This window comes from Wyeomyia smithii, chromosome 1, assembly GCF_029784165.1.
Source record: "Wyeomyia smithii strain HCP4-BCI-WySm-NY-G18 chromosome 1, ASM2978416v1, whole genome shotgun sequence".
NCBI lineage: Eukaryota > Metazoa > Arthropoda > Insecta > Diptera > Culicidae > Wyeomyia > Wyeomyia smithii.
In genome coordinates, this window is record NC_073694.1 from 138,792,890 (window position 1) to 138,810,091 (window position 17,202).

Genomic DNA, 17,202 nt, shown 5'->3' on the forward strand with positions numbered 1-17,202 from the left:
CTTCAAGGTAAAAGCAGAGAGTGCTAGGGAAGTAGTTCATGAGCTAAAGTTTTTGTATTTCTAGGAGTTAGATAGAACGTGCGAATAGTTGAGTGTGTGAAACCCGATTCGTGTGCATGCTAGGAGACAGAAAGGTAAGCACGTGCAAAGGCTAACGACCCGTAGCAAAGGCTAACGACCTCTCGGTGGCATATGCCATCAGACTTTCTCACCCTAGGAATCGGAGAAACCGCACGAGAGCACGTTCTCATCACGCTTGCCGCGCCGTTTGCGCGCCACCCGTCATCACCGCTACCTCGCCGAGTCAGCACAGCCAGAATTCTCCGGATTGGCCCGAGAAACGATTCTGCTGGCCCGAATCAACCTTTTTCGGCCGGCACCTGCAGTTTAGTTGGCGGCAAATGCCGCAATCCCACTGGCGATAAGAGATCGCCCCCGCCATACATCTGTAACTAGGGAATACATCCAGCATCCCGGTTCAACAGCAGCCACAGCAACTGATCTTATGAGAGATTCGGTGAGTCCGTTCCATTCTCTTTTTTGACGTGCCGACCCTAGAAGCCGCCACGTGGCGTATGTAGAGCCGATTGACGGCCATTTTGTAATTCCCGCTTGTGACGGGTAGAAGATAAACCGATCGAAATTTTCGAGCTCGAGTGACCCGATTGGTCACATGTAACCGCGATTACGGACGCCCCGTAACGCAATTGGGATCGCTCCCGGGAGATCAAGTTGATCCACCCTTGGCTCTCGGGAATAGAAAAGTCATGTAGTGAGATGGTCGTTATGCCTGCACCCACAGGGAGAGAGAGAGAGAGGAAGAGTAAAGTAAGAGTAGATAGTTAGAATCGCACACGATACCGACCGAGTAGAGAAAACGAAAACCTGAATGTGTAAATATAGGATTAGTTAAACCGATTGAAATTGTTCCTAATAAACCTAGCCCTTAAGATTATACAGGATTTTGAGCTTATGAAATGTTTCCCTAGTCACCTTAGTTCGTTCGCTCCGTTTTAGTTCGCAGCATGCGAAAGTCTCAGGCATGCATATGTTCGGTTCCTCTCAAGTTGGCGCTGTCTGGTGGCGGGTTTTGTAAGTTTCCCGTGATGATAAAAGCTTAAGTGATTCCTATATCGAGAATTATGTACGGTGAGCTTTGGGTTCGTTAAGTTTCTTTCCGAGTTGTGCACCTGTTTTGGCGGAAACTAGCTAGCGAGCTGAACCGATCTGAATTCTTTCTCCGAAGGGATTCAACTTGGACTTGCATAGAAAGGCAGTCTCATCCGGGCAACATTTATCTTGGCGGTAGTCTCCGTAAGGAGTGGCGCTTAAACTACTCGCTTAAGCATGATCGGTTCGCGACGGCTACATGCTCCTGAGACGTGGTGACCAATCACAGGGCTAGTGCTGCTGTTAAGGAAGGACGACTGCTGTTGTCGCTGTTTTTTTTTTTTTAAGGGGGGATTTGTTAGTAGCTTAAGTATTTATGATAAATATTAGTAAATAATGAGTATGTGTGTCCAATCACAAATGGTGACTTCTGTTAGAAATTTGTAATTCTAATTGTTAGGATTTGTTTGCTTTCGCAATTAGGACTTATCATTCGTAGGGATTTAAACCTACTTGTCAGAAAAGGGGAAGTAAACTTACAACTAACTTAATTGCTAACTTATTGGCTATAAAGAGAGCTTATCGTAGCAATTGAGGATTGCAATGATTTTTGTCGAAAATTGTTAATAATTTAATTTGACATAGCTTCTAATGGTTCAACACCAGTAAGTCTATGTAATTCGAGTGTACCAAACCAAGGAGGACGCTTCAAAATCATTTTCAGAATTTTATTCTGAATCCTTTGGAGCGTTTTCTTCCTTGTTGAACACCAACTTGACCAGATCGGTACAGCATAAAGCATTGCTGGTCTAAAAATTTGTTTGTAAATCAAAAGTTTGTTCTTTAAACAAAGTTTAGAATTCCTGTTAATGAGAGGATATAAACATCTCGTATATTTGATGCACTTGGCTTGTATACTCTCAATGTGCTCTTTGAAAATAAGTTTTTTATCATAAATTAGTCCCAAGTACTTAAGCTTGTCGGACCAACTTAAAATAACCCCATTCATCTTGACAACGTGATTATTGTTTGGCTTGAGGAAAGAAGCCCTAGGCTTATGCGGAAAAATTATCATTTGAGTTTTAGAAGCATTGGGAGAGATTTTCCACTTTTGCAAGTAGGAAGAAAAATATCTAAACTTTTCTGCAATCGACTGCATATGACACGAAGACTTTTTCCTTTTACTGAAATGCTTGTGTCATCGCAGAACAATGACTTTGTGCATCCTGGAGGCAAATCAGGAAGATCTGAAGTGAATATGTTGTACAGGACTGGACCCAAGACTGAACCTTGAGGTACACCTGCTCTGACAGGAAATCTATCAGATTTTGAATTCTGATAGACAACCTGCAGAGTTCGGTCAGTAAGATAATTTTTTAAAGTTTTGATTAGGGAAATTGGAAAATTAAAAGTTTGCAATTTCGCAATCAAACCTTTATGCCAAACACTGTCGAATGCTTTTTCTATGTCTAAAAGAGCAGCTCCAGTGGAATAACCTTCAGATTTGTTAGCTCGTATCATATTAGTAACTCTGAGCAATTGATGAGTTGTGGAATGCCCATGCCGAAATCCGAACTGTTCATTTGCAAAAATTGAATTTTCGTTGATGTGTGACATCATTATGTTAAGTATAATTCTCTCAAACAGTTTACTTATTGAAGAAAGCAAACTGATTGGTCGATAACTTGAAACTTCAGCTGGGTTCTTATCTGGTTTGAAAATTGGAGTAATTTTTGCATTTTTCCATAATTTGGGAAAATATGCAATTTTGAAGCAGCAATTGAAAATTTTCACTAAAAATTCCATTGTGCTCTCAGGGAGATGTTTGATTAGTATATTAAAGATTCCATCGTCACCAGGTGCTTTCATATTTTTGAAATTTTTAATAATTGATTTAATCTCATTAAAGTTAGTTTCAATTATTTCTGCAGGTAAAAAATTCTGTGAAGAAATTAAATCTAATTGACGTGTGACTTCATTTTCAATTGAACTCACAAAATTCAAATTTGAATTATGAACACTCTCAAACTGCTGAGCAAGTCTTTGAGCCTTTTGTTCATTGGATACAAGAAAACGTTCACCATCTTTCAAGACTGGAATAGGCTTTGAAGGTTTCTTAAGAATCTTCGACAGCTTCCAAAAAGGTTTTGAATATGGTTTCAATTTTTCAACTTTAGTTTCAAAATTTTGATTTCTCAGAAGAGTAAATCTATGTTTAATCTCTTTCTGTAAATCTTTATAAATAGTTTTGAAAACAGGGTCACGAGAACGTTGATATTGACGTCTGCGGACATTTTTCAAACGAATTAGAAGTTGAAGATTTTCGTCAATTATTGGTGAATCAAATTTCATTTGAGCCTTTGGAACAGAATAATTCCTGGCATCAACAATTGCACATTTTAATGCTTCCAAAGAGAAATCAATATTCACTTCGTTTTGCAAATCAAGCTCATTAATGAAATTTCTCTCAATATGAGTTTTGTATCTTTCCCAATTAGCCTTGTTATAATTAAAAACAGAGCTCATAGGGTTTAAAACTGATTCATGTGTTAAAAAAAAAGTTATTGGAAGATGGTCAGAAACAAAGTCAGCATGTGTGATCAAATCACTACATACATGACTTTGATCTGTAAGCACCAAATCAATTGTTGAAGGGTTTCTTACAGAGCAAAAGCATGTAGGACTATTCGGAGACAAAATAGAATAGTATCCTGAAGAACAATCATTGAATAAAATTTTGCCATTGGAATTACTTTGAGAATTATTCCATGAACGATGTTTAGCGTTAAAATCGCCAATTATAAAAAAATTCGAACGATTTCTGGTGAGTTTTTGTAAATCACCTTTAAAATAATTTTTGTGCTCGCGTGTGCATTTAATGGTAAATATGCTGCGGCAATAAATAAAATCCCAAGTTTAGTTTGAACTTCAATTCCCAAAGTTTCAATAACTTTCGTCTCAAGATGGGGAAGAGCACGATGTTTGATTCGGCGATGAATAACAATTGCAACTCCACCGCCGGAACCCTGAATCCTATCATATCTATGAACCACGTAATTGGGATCATATTTCAATTTTATGTTAGGTTTCAAAAATGTTTCAGTAATAATTGCAATATGCACATTATTTACTGTTAAAAATTAAAAACTCATTCTCATTGGCCTTCAATGAACGAGCATTCCAATTTAATATTTTAATTGTTTTATTTAAAATCATTGCAAAATTTTAAAATAGAAACAATTTTAATAGTAAAATTTGTGCCTATTTGAATGGCTTCAAACATTGATTTTGCCTGCAACATGGCGTTCATAAGATCGAACATTGCTTGCTGCAAAAAAGAAAGTTTACCTGCCGTAATAGGCCCCAGGCAGCTGACATTAGAAAAAATATTTTCGGCAGCAATATTAGCTGGAGTAATAGGTGTACAATTATTTTCTAGCGTGTTTTGCCTACCCATATTAACGGTCATTTTCGAACTACCAACACTAGGCGGTATAATGTTCGAACTACCTGTAACCTGTGCATAAGTTAAACGGGTATGCAAAGGAGTAGGTAAACTATGCGTCACTGGTACGCTTGGAGAATTTTGTTTTGAAGTTTGTTTTGAATTTTGTTTACCTTGCCTTGCCTTAACAATTGCTAAACGGGCTGGGCATTGATAAAAATTCGACATATGGTTGCCGTTACAATTCGCACAGCGAAAATTTTTACTCTCTTTCACAGGACATGTGTCCTTTTTGTGAGAAGAGTCTCCACAAATGAGGCATTTTTGGTCCATGTTACAAAACTTTGAACCATGGCCATAACGTTGGCAAACACGCCATTGGGTGATATGCTTTTCACCTCCGCCAAACTTTCGATATAATTTCCATTTTACACGCACGTTATATAAAGCATGTGCTTTTTCAAAAAAATTTAAGTTATTAACCTCACTGCGGTTAAAATGAATTAAATAATTTACAAGGGAAATTCCAGTTCGCTGACTGTTTTCGCCTCGTGATTTTTGTTTCATCAGAATTACTTGGGTAGGGGCTATACCAAGTAATTCTGTCAAAGTAATTTTGATCTCATCAACGGTTTGATCGTTGGTGAGACCTTTCAATACGACCTTGAACGGCTTGGTGCTCTTCGTATCATATGTTAGAAATTTATACATCTTTTCAGTTAAATACTGAATAAGACGATTCCAATCTTTCAATGTTTGGGCCAGTAAACGGCATTAGCCTCTTCGGCCAATTTGATAAGTAACTTTGACGTCGGAGAGAAACGTAGAAAGTTCTCTTTTAAAAATATTAAATTCAGAAGCAATAGTTACCACAGTAGGTGGAACTTTCTCCTTTTTTACAGAAATTTCACTCTGAATAGTTTTACTTTCGAACATTTCAATTTCGCCGGCTTCTTGCTCAGGCAGAATATCGTATAAATTTTCACTGCATAAGCTAGTTTCAGAAAGAGATGCCTCTCTTTTCCTCCCCGTAGCGATGCTATAGGCAGTCAAAGACCAGTCCACAAGCAACCGAAAATACGTCTGATCTGTCGGGCAGCTCAAGACGCACGGATGCTGTTGTCGCTGTCTAGAACTATTATGAGCGGCTCCGGCTTAAACAGGCTCTTATATAGGCCAAATAGCATGTTTTCAATTGCAAGGTATATGATCCTGTCGACCGTGCTTGGGAAGCAAGCATATAACGACCAATCAGAGGTCGAATTTTTCGTTTTGACAAGGCTTGACTATTTTCAATAGTACAATAGTGTGAATAATAACATTACAATTATCTTATTTGGGAAGAATCTTAGAAGATTTTCCAATCTATTGCTGCAAGAAAGAAGGAAATCCATCGAATACTAACCGATTTATTAGCATTTGAAATTGGACATATTTTTCAATTTTTTAGGTTTAAGATTTTCATTTCACATCCCTATGTAGCCGAACTTCTTGAGAGAAGTATTCTACTTCAAAAATCAAGCCAAATACGTGTGCAAAATCTAATACAAATCAAAAATGGTCGAAATTGGACGCTGGCGCTTGACCCATAGTTGTCTCATACACTTACGGTTGACCGCCTAAGCTGCGCCGAATAACGAATGGTTATGTTCAGTCGTCGATGTGGAGCAACTGAGCACTGCATTTGTTACATGTTTAAGGAGAAAAAAATCGCAAATATTTCTATTTTTGCCTTTCTCCTAGAAAGGTATAGCAATCACTTGCAAAACCGAAGATATAAAAGTGCTCCAAAGGGCCGAATGGCATATACCACTCGACTCAGCTCGACGAGCCGAGCATTTTCTGCATGTGTGTGTGTGTGTGCAGATATTTATTCTCACTCACTTTTCTCAGAGATGGCTAGACCGATTTTCATGAAATTAATTGCAAATGAAAGGTCTTGTTGCCCCATAAGACCCTATTGAATTTTATTGTAATCGGATTTTTAATTTAGAGGTTATGTTTAAAAATGTGAAAATCATGAAACATCAATATCTCAGAAACTACACAACCGATTTGATTATTATTATCAGATGAGCGGGCTAGTTAAGGGTTAACTGATGAATTATGATTGAACACGTGGTTTCAAAGTTTGGCTGCCCTACACGTTCCCATTTCATTTGATTATAATCGAACTTAAGCAACCGTTATATATTAAATTGTTAATAAAACAACGAAAGTCTATTATCTCAAAGATTACATGACTTATTTGAACATAACTAGTGTCATACGAACGAGTCATCTCTCAAACTTACAAATAACAAACTTCATAACAATTTGATATGTGGCTCAAAAGTTATGGAAAGAAGAGAAATTCAAAGACTATTTAAAACTATACCTGCTTTGATCGATATATGTGGCCTCAACATAATTTAAATGTGGTGTCGTACTATTTGAACGTTCCAAGTTCATTGATTCCTTGCGGTTTGTTTGAAGACTGCAAATGCACGACGAATCGGTCATAGGATATGATCAAAGTCAAATAATAAACCGTTTGAAATGATTGGTTTTATCGAAATGACAATATCCTCAACTTTTGGCTTCTGTACATCGCCTTAATTCTGAATATATTCATATTGGGTGGTATTCTGTCATTATCAGCAGACTTTCTGGCATCAATCTGACACCGGAAATACCCATATTGGGAGGTATTTTTGGTTGTTTTCCAGAAACTAAAAGTGGTCGTCTTCGAATTCAAAATAGTGTCCAGGGTCAATGTTTGGTTTCTATGCATCACCACGTTTACGGAAATATCCATATTGAGTATTATTCGGTCATTTCCGACTGTTGCCTAAAAGTTGCCATTTAGCAATGCAAAATGATGGCTGAGGTCAATTGTTAGCTCCTTGTATCATTCTGGTTCCAGAGATACTCATATTGGATAGTATTTATTTATTTCAGGCTGTTTTTCACAAACCGGTAGTCGCCATCTTGGATTTCAAAATGGTATTTAGAATACTGGTTAAAGAAAAACGCATATTGGGTGATATTTGGTCACTTTGGACTGTTTTTCAGAAGCCGAAAGTCGTCATTTTGGACTTTAAAAGTGCCTGTGAAATCAATTTCTGTCATCTGGGCGTAATTCTGGTTCCGAAAACGTTCATATTGAATGGTATTTGGTCATTTCCGGCTGTTTGCCAGACACCGGAAGTCACCATCTTGAAATTCAAAATTGTGTCTGTGATCAAGTTTTAGCTTCTGTGCATTTTTCTGGTTTCAGAAATACTAATATTTAATGGGAATCGTCCATTTCAGGCTGTTTTCCAGAAACCGGAAGTTGCCATCTTATAATTCAAAATGTTGTCTGAAGTCGATTTGTGGCTCCAGTGCATCATTACGGTTCCGGAAATACCCATATTGGGTGGTATTTGGTCATTTGCCGCTGTTTTTCCGACACTGGAAGTCGCCATTTTGGATTTCATAATGGCATTTGGAGACAATTTCTGGATTTTGAACGGCATACTGGTTAAAGAAAAACTCATATTGGGTGGTATTTGGTCATTTTCTGCAGTTTTCAGAAACCGGAAGTCGCCATCTTAGAATTTAAAATGCTATCTGTGGTCGATTTTAGCTTCTTTGTATTATTCTAGATCCGGATATTATTATATTGGGTGGAAATCGTCCATTTTCGGCTGTTTTCCAGAAACCGGAAGTTGCCATCTTACAATCCAAAATGTTGTCTGAGATCGATTATGGAACATATTAATTGCCACTAAAAACATTCACCTGCCAATATGGTTCCATTTAGTTGATTAGTTCGCGAGATGTGCAGAAATTTGTGAAGAAACATGTACTTCCAGAAGAGGGAGGGGTGTCAAACCATTATGGACATATTTGTTACATCTAAAAACATTCACATACCAAATTTGGTTGTATTTTCTTGATTGGTTCTTGAGCTGTGCGAAATTTGTGTTTCATTTTCATGGGATCCCTCCCTTATAGAAGAGGAAGTCGGGTTTCAAACCATTATGTACATATTTGATACCACTAAAAACATTTACCTGCCAAATTTTGTTCCATTTGGTTGATTAGTTCTCGAGATGTGCACAAATTTGTGTTTCATCCAACTATTATGGACATATTAGTTACCCCTTAAAACATCCACATGCCAAATTCGGTTTCATTTGCTTGGTTTGTACTTGAGTTGTGCAGAAATTTATGTTTCATTTGTATGGGACCCCTCCCTTCGGAAGAGGGAGGGATCTCAAACTATCATAGGAACCTTCATCGACACCAAAAACTCCTACATACAAATTTTCACGTCGATCGGTTCGGTAGTTTTCGGGCCTATATGGATCAGACAGACAGACAGACTTGACTGCATTTTTATATGTAAAGATTACAACATCAATGTTTTAGAACCTAAAGAGTGAATATACATTTATTGGATTGAAGCGTTCATGTAAATCTATTTTTACAATTAAAAAATTGAATGAGAAAGGCTGGGTCTGACCGCTAGGTGGATTAATTTAGGTTTTAATAGTTCTATTCACGAGACTTTCCTGGTATTCGCATGCTTGAATACAATTCTATTCAATAGCATCACTGACGCAAGGAAATTGAATCTGTCGGAGTACTGATGCTAGTGAATGCCATTGGTGAAACCGTGTCACGCACTATGCTGTGCATATTTGCACTTTATCTCACGAGTTAACGAACGCGATGGAGAGCTTCTCGATATAGAGTAGGGACCGGCTTAAGCAATAGCGCCTATTTTAATCAGTCGAAGAAAACAATATCGACAATTTCAATGATCGAAACGAAAACTTTGATTGTCTAGCTGTCTTACGAATAAGAAATAAGAAATATCGTTAATCACAAAGAAATCTGTGAACGATTGCAATTGAAACAAATCGACCTATATTGCAGCCATTCAGGAGCCACTTCGGGTGCTGAAAAAAAAAACGCCTGCAAAACAGATGGAAACTGCTTAAAATAGGTTCGGAGTGATTGAAATAGTGTCCTTCGATTGGTAACTTTAATTGATTATTGTTAAAGTTTGCTAACTTAGTTTTACAATCTGAAAACAAGTTCTGACAGAGAAAACGATAGAGAACAGATTGATATACTACTGTTTGAGTTTCACCCAACATATTTCGAGTATTTCGTCTGAATACACAGACGGTTCTTAAGGCTGCTTAGAATATGTTCCCTACCCTACATCGGCATTCATTTTCCGGTAAAAAATAAAATCGTTATTCCCCATATGTCAACTCGCGAATCCATGGTTGTGTCTCCGGAATGCTCCCATGCTAGCAGCGTCTTGATATATTTGAATTGCCAATTTTTGTTAGCTACTTATAATAACATTCCCTGCGTGCCTGTCATGTTCACACACAGAAATTCGGAACAAATGCAAATTTTCAATTGGGTTTACCACTCATGCGAATCTGGTGATATCAGGCTGTTACTGATGAGTTGGAGTACGTGATATGTATGATAATTTTACAAATCATTGTATGATTAAGATTAGATATGGGGATGCCATGGATGAAACGATGTAATTTCATGCACCATTATGGGAGCTTGGTAAATTAGGTGAACCCAATCACGGTTGCGCATTCGTTGTTTTGCTTTCGTCTCGATTAGACGCAAATTGTTTATCTCCGTTTGAGTTCGCAAAATAACAATACACAAGTTATCGTACGGGTGTTTTTTTTTGTCGATTAGTTCTTGTGCTGCGCGATAACACACACTGGTAGGGGCAGGCTACCACGCCAGTGACCGATAGCACTCTCATTGAAGCAACAAAATAACATGTTTTGTGTCGTGTTGTGCAGCTTGGTTGAAGAAAATGTTCCCGTCCCCGTGTCGCATGTAAGCAGATTATTGCGTTCAGTAGACAGTAGATAGTGTATCCAGCGAATAAACACCGATGGTGCTCTCACACACGCAACGGTTTTAACCCGTATCTTATTGCGGTTTGTAACATCAAGCGATTTCGTTTGCTCGCTGTTGCGTGTTGCATCATGTTGCAACTTGGCAGCTGGGAGACGACGAAATTCTGTTTATGCTGATTGATTGAATCGACTTCATATTAGCTCTGCATAGTCGAACTAACTGCTTTTGTGAATGCGTACTAACAGGGCAGTTTATTATTCAATGTCGGTTATGCTGATCGCAGCCTTTGCGCTACCCCTACAGTGGGGGGTTTACTAAATAAAGTGAAAATTAGACAACTACAACAGAATTTTATTGCATCCCGCACAGAATGTCTGCTTGTGTTGATGCCAGAAAATTATTAACCTTCAAAAATTTTTTTATTTGCCTTGAAAAAAGCATGTTGCGGTTCAAAATCGGTTGCTAATTACAACCTTTGAGCTGCCCTAACATTGGGGGAATTAAGATACACGGACAACATGCACTGTGGAAGCTATTTCACATTCAGTAAATTAGACGGGTGCGACAAATCTAAATTGCTAGGATGCAACACAGAATGCTTGCCTGCGTTGACAAAAATTATTAACTTTCAATGACTTGTTTATTTGCCTTGAAAAAGGCATTTTGATTTCCGAAATTGGATTTCCTTATGGCAACCTTCATGCTGCCGCAACACGGGGGGAATAATGGCTGCCTGGCGACACACGCTGAGAAAAACCGCGCTGCTTGTAACCGTTGCCGGTCACAGCATAATGCAGTACGGTTGAGTTGGAAGCGATAAAATATTCTTACTATAAAATTTAGAATATAACACTTAAGTCCTGTAAATATTCACCTTGATTAGTGCTCAGTTGGGTGGGTTGTGTCTAAAGTAAGATCGCCAAAAGGAAGGCCACGCGTCGCACGTCCATGCGTCGATCCCTTAGATAGCCGAAATAAATTATATAAGGAAACCCGAGTGAGATTACTTCACACGCAGGTTCAAAACGAACCTTTCTAGGAAAGTTGAAGGAAAGAGAAGGCAAAACTACGTGCGTAGGTCAAAACGAACCGAAAGAATTATTTAGCGAATTCCGAGTGATCCCGAAGGATTTTCGATTATGTACTGACGTACTTCCGGCAAGTAGTCAGGTCTCCTAGTTTATCTGAGGGCTAAAACTGTACGATCACTTCGTTCCAAACCGCCAAACATAGTGGAAGTGAATAGTTTCGCGTTAGGTCACTGCTTCAAGGTAAAAGCAGAGAGTGCTAGGGAAGTAGTTCATGAGCTAAAGTTTTTGTATTTCTAGGAGTTAGATAGAACGTGCGAATAGTTAAGTGTGTGAAACCCGATTCGTGTGCATGCTAGGAGACAGAAAGGTAAGCACGTGCAAAGGCTAACGACCCGTAGCAAAGGCTAACGACCTCTCGGTGGCATATGCCATCAGACTTTCTCACCCTAGTAATGGGAGAAACCGCACGAGAGCACGTTCTCATCACGCTTGCCGCGCCGTTTGCGCGCCACCCGTCATCACCGCTACCTCGCCGAGTCAGCACAGCCAGAATTCTCCGGATTGGCCCGAGAAACGATTCTGCTGGCCCGAATCAATCCTTTTCGGCCAGCACCTGCAGTTTAGTTGGCGGCAAATGCCGCAATCCCACTGGCGATAAGAGATCGCCCCCGCCATACATCTGTAACTAGGGAATACATCCAGCATCCCGGTTCAACAGCAGCCACAGCAACTGATCTTATGAGAGATTCGGTGAGTCCGTTCCATTCTCTTTTTTGACGTGCCGACCCTAGAAGCCGCCACGTGGCGTATGTAGAGCCGATTGACGGCCATTTTGTAATTCCCGCTTGTGACGGGTAGAAGATAAACCGATCGAAATTTTCGAGCTCGAGTGACCCGATTGGTCACATGTAACCGCGATTACGGACGCCCCGTAACGCAATTGCGATCGCTCCCGGGAGATCAAGTTGATCCACCCTTGGCTCTCGGGAATAGAAAAGTCATGTAGTGAGATGGTCGTTATGCCTGCACCCACAGGAGAGAGAGAGAGAGAGAGAGAGAGAGAGAGAGAGAGAGAGAGAGAGAGAGAGAGAGAGAGAGAGAGGAAGAGTAAAGTAAGAGTAGATAGTTAGAATCGCACACGATACCGACCGAGTAGAGAAAACGAAAACCTGAATGTGTAAATATAGGATTAGTTAAACCGATTGAAATTGTTCCTAATAAACCTAGCCCTTAAGATTATACAGGATTTTGAGCTTATGAAATGTTTCCCTAGTCACCTTAGTTCGTTCGCTCCGTTTTAGTTCGCAGCATGCGAAAGTCTCAGGCATGCATATGTTCGGTTCCTCTCAAGTTGGCGCGGTCTGGTGGCGGGTTTTGTAAGTTTCCCGTGATGATAAAAGCTTAAGTGATTCCTATATCGAGAATTATGTACGGTGAGCTTTGGGTTCGTTAAGTTTCTTTCCGAGTTGTGCACCTGTTTTGGCGGAAACTAGCTAGCGAGCTGAACCGATCTGAATTCTTTCTCCGAAGGGATTCAACTTGGACTTGCATAGAAAGGCAGTCTCATCCGGGCAACATTTATCTTGGCGGTAGTCTCCGTAAGGAGTGGCGCTTAAACTACTCGCTTAAGCATGATCGGTTCGCGACGGCTACATTTTGGCGCCCAACGTAAAAATACGAATTAATCTTTGGTGGATAAAAGCATTTCAGAATGAAGTTTGATTCATTCACGATTATTACAGTTAAAAGAAAATATTTCGGTTCATTACAAACTCGCTGATAGTTTGGGAATGTTTGAAGAGATAATTTTATGCATAGACCAACGTTGGTTGGATACTGATTGAATGAATATTAAGGATTATATTGAGTTATGTTGAAGTACATTGTATGCAGAAATTAAATTCAGTAATTAAAGTTTGGGGGATCTTCCAGAGGAAAACTTATATTTTCGGAGAACTAATCTTAATTTATCTACGGTTTTTTTTCGGATATCTGGAGTAATAATTAAACGGTGACTGAAAATACTTTTTTTTTATTAAACATAATTAAATTTTTTTTTCTTCATATTTTGATAACATTTAGTAAAATATATTCATAACTATAACATACATTTATATTAAACGGAAACTAGAAATTTAGTGCTAATCGGAAACTTACATTTATTGTACATTTTTTTTTTGGGTTACTGAGTGTTATCCACGAAAAATATAAACATGGGTGGGAAATATCCATATGCTGATCATTTACTTAATGACGAAATTGATTACGAACTTAAATTGCGACACCAGGATAAAGAGGTGGGGAATGACTTAGATACAAAACGGAGATTACTGAGGAGACTGTTTAAACGGGATGTGCAAGAAAACCAAGAGTATGTTTCAATATACACTATTGAGCAAGAATTTGATTTAGTTTCGTCAAGAGTGAATGCGATTCGAGACGGTTTGAGTAAAGGCTCAGATGTGAAACTCGTATCCCGTCTCAAACATTACTATTGGAGAATTGTACGTTGTACTGCTATGGACGAGAATGCTCAGGAGATGAAAGACTTCATTATAAATGAAATAGTTGGCATGTTAAACACGCATGCTGCAAAAGACGCAGTGACATCGACAGAACAGGCAGAAAGCCGTGAGTCGTCTGAAGACATAGGCGCAGTAGGAGGAACGGTACCGCGAATTTCGGTGACAGCATCACCTCATGATAAAGGGAAGACAACGCCGGTGGGAAGTCCATTCCATTTATATGGAAATAATACGCTAGGGGCAACCCAAAAAGTTGGACAAAACAGCTCGAAGAGTCAGGATAGAATAGTTACAGAAGACAGAATGGATAAGGGTCCCTCGAATAGAGAACACCAGAGGGTACTGGGAGAGTTAGACCAGGTGTACAAAATAAACCTAACATTACAAAAGGAGCTACGAGACATGAAAACAAAAATGAACGATTGCATGAAGACGAACGAGATGCTAGTGGATTTGATTAGGAAGAAGGAAGCCAAATCGATTGAGCAAAAAGCTCAGAATGAAGAAGACAGAGCCAGAAGAAATAAAGGTAATGACACGAGACAAACAAATAGCGTTCCAATTCCATCGCTAGGGGCAGAAAGCTGGCCCTGGAAAACAAATGAACGACAGCCAAAAAAAGGAGATTATTTGACCCGACCGGTGACTACCCTACCGGTGACGAGCCGGAATTTTCCGAATAAGCAACAACATAGATCGGACCAACGTTACGACACGACCAGCAAAGCGAGTAGCGAAGAAGATTCAAACAGCACAGAGACACGAGCGACACCAGACCGTAGGAGACGGACAGATGATCGCATGCAGTATGATCGTCGAATTGAGAGATGGAACATTTATTTTTCAGGTGATGCAAAATCTGCAACCATCGAAGACTTCATTTACAAAGTGAAGGTTCTCGCGAACATGAGTGGAATTCCACAGGATATTTTATTGGGCCACATTCACCTGCTATTACGCGGGGAGGCAGCAAACTGGTTTTTCACATACTACGACGCCTCTTGGAATTGGACAGTGTTCGAAGCGCATATTCGTTTCCGATTCGGTAATCCAAACCAAGAACAAGGAAACCGTCAGCGAATATATGATAGGAAACAGCAACGAGGGGAAACTTTTATTGCTTTTGTGACAGAAATTGAGAGAATGAACAAGTTACTGACGAAACCTCTGTCGAATCGGAGAAAATTCGAAATTGTGTGGGAAAATATGCGGCATCACTACCGTACCAAGCTGGCTTGCTTTTCGGTGACGACAATAGAAGAACTGATACATGTAAACTATCGAATTGATGCTAGTGATCCAGCATTGCATCCGATAGGACCACGACACTCGGTCAACAACGTGGAAATGGACTCACAGGATAGCGATTCAGAGCCGGAAGAAGTGAACAACGTCTATAAAAGAGTAGGGAGAACCCAACAGTTTTCGACAAACCGAACAACTCAGGCAACAGATCCACGTGAAGTCAGAAGTGGAACAGCGTGTTGGAATTGCAACCAACCCGTTCACCTCTGGAGAGAATGCAGGGAACGAAAAAACACATTTTGTTACATTTGCGGGAACCCAGGGAAGACAACAAGCAACTGTGACAGACACTTTAGGAATTCAAGTCAAGAAGGTAAGAATGCACAGTCGGGAAACTACATGTTGGGGGCGGATATGGGAAATCTCGCACCCCGAAACAAAACTCAACCAATTCCCAACCGTTTATAGATCCGTTGCAAAACATCTCAGAAATTCATGTGAGAACGAACCAGTGTCCACATGTAAAGGTTGCAATTTTTGACACTACCCTAGAGGCCCTGTTAGACTCAGGGGCAAGTGTAAGCGTGACAAATTCAGAAGAAATCGTTAGACGATATGGGCTGGAAATTTTCGATTCGCCAGTGCAGATATGTACGGCAGATAGAACACAATATGCATGCTTAGGCTATGCTAATATTCCCATTACATTTAAGGGCATAACGAAGGTCGTTTCAGTAATAATTGTGCCACAAATTACCAGGAAACTGATACTAGGAATTGACTTCTGGAAAACCTTCGGAATAAAACCGATGATCGAAGGAAAATTCGGTCTGGAAGAAGTAACGGAAATTAAAGTGCAGCAGCAAACAGCTGAAGAAGAGATTTTCCATTTTTTTATTCAACCGATTGAATCGTTTCCGGCAATCAAACAACAGGCACCTGACGAGACACTGGACATACCAGGGTTAGAAATACCAGAAGCATCAAAAGTGACACCAGAAACAGTTGAAATTGAGCACGACTTAAACGCGAATGAAAGAGCAGAACTGGCAGAAGTAATACGAACATTTAGTTGTACTACGGATAATCGCTTAGGCCGAACGACGTTGTTGCAACAGGAAATCCACCTGCGAGAAGACGCAAAGCCGCGACGACCAGTAGTATACCGATGTTCACCATCGATACAAGCGGAGATGGACCGTGAGATAGAGCGATACAAGAAGATCGACGCAATTGAGGAATGCTCAAGTGAATGGGCCAACCCTTTAGTCCCAGTTCGCAAGGCAAATGGGAAACTTAGAGTGTGTTTGGATTCTCGTCGTATAAATGCTCTGACAAAGAAGGATTCTTACCCGATGAGAGACATGAAGGGAATCTTTCACCGCCTTGAAAGCGCTAAATACTTTTCGGTTATCGACCTGAAGGACGCCTACTTCCAAATTCCACTGAAAGAAGAGTGTAGAGATTATACGGCCTTCAGAACATCCAAAGGGTTGTTTAGATTCAAGGTGTGTCCGTTTGGTCTCACTAACGCTCCCTTTACTATGTGTAGATTAATGGACAAGGTAATCGGCTTCGATCTAGAACCATACGTGTTCGTTTACTTGGACGACATTGTGGTGGCAACTAAAAATCTAAAGGAACATTTTAGGCTATTGCGGATAGTGGCAGACCGATTGAAAAAAGCAGATTTAACGATCTCGCTAGATAAAGCGCGTTTTTGCAGAAAGCATGTGAATTATTTGGGTTACTTACTAACCGATCAGGGTGTGGCAATAGACAATGCACGAATTGAGCCAATTCTGAATTACTGCAGACCGAAGAATATAAAGGATGTTCGCCGTTTGCTTGGCCTTGCCGGATTTTACCAACGATTTATCGGTAGCTACAGTAAACTGGTAGCACCAATCACCGATCTCTTACAAAAGGGACAAACGAAGTTCCAATGGACGGAAGCAGCAGAAGA

The 17,202-nt window shown here is 39.8% G+C and overlaps 1 protein-coding gene across 4 annotated transcripts in view; it reads right to left on the bottom strand.

Annotated features, from left to right (window-relative positions):
- Positions 1-17,202, bottom strand: part of LOC129718521 (uncharacterized) — a 740,981-nt gene that overhangs the window by 433,290 nt on the left and 290,489 nt on the right. The window lies entirely within an intron of this gene.